Raw genomic sequence first — 313 nt, forward strand, 5'->3', positions numbered from 1 at the left:
TCGACGATCACCAGGATGTGTTCATGTCCCCGGGCAGACTTAGGCAACGGCCCCACAAGGTCCATCCGATGCGCTCGAAGGGCACCTCGATGATGGGCAGCGGTATCGGCGGACTGGGGGGAGGCGTCCTGGATGATGTCACTTGGCAGGTCGGGCAGGCTTGGCAGAACCGCTTCACTTCGGCCTCCAAGCCCGGCCAGTGGAAGTGGTTGCGGATCCGCTGGATGGTATCCCCGGCTCCGAAATGCCCTGCCAAGGGATGGGAGTGAGCCAGCTCCAGTACGGCGTCCGTTTTGGTGCGTGGCACCACCAA

Source organism: Sinocyclocheilus grahami, unplaced genomic scaffold (assembly GCF_001515645.1).
Source record: "Sinocyclocheilus grahami isolate Dianchi unplaced genomic scaffold, SAMN03320097.WGS_v1.1 scaffold481.1, whole genome shotgun sequence".
Lineage (NCBI taxonomy): Eukaryota > Metazoa > Chordata > Actinopteri > Cypriniformes > Cyprinidae > Sinocyclocheilus > Sinocyclocheilus grahami.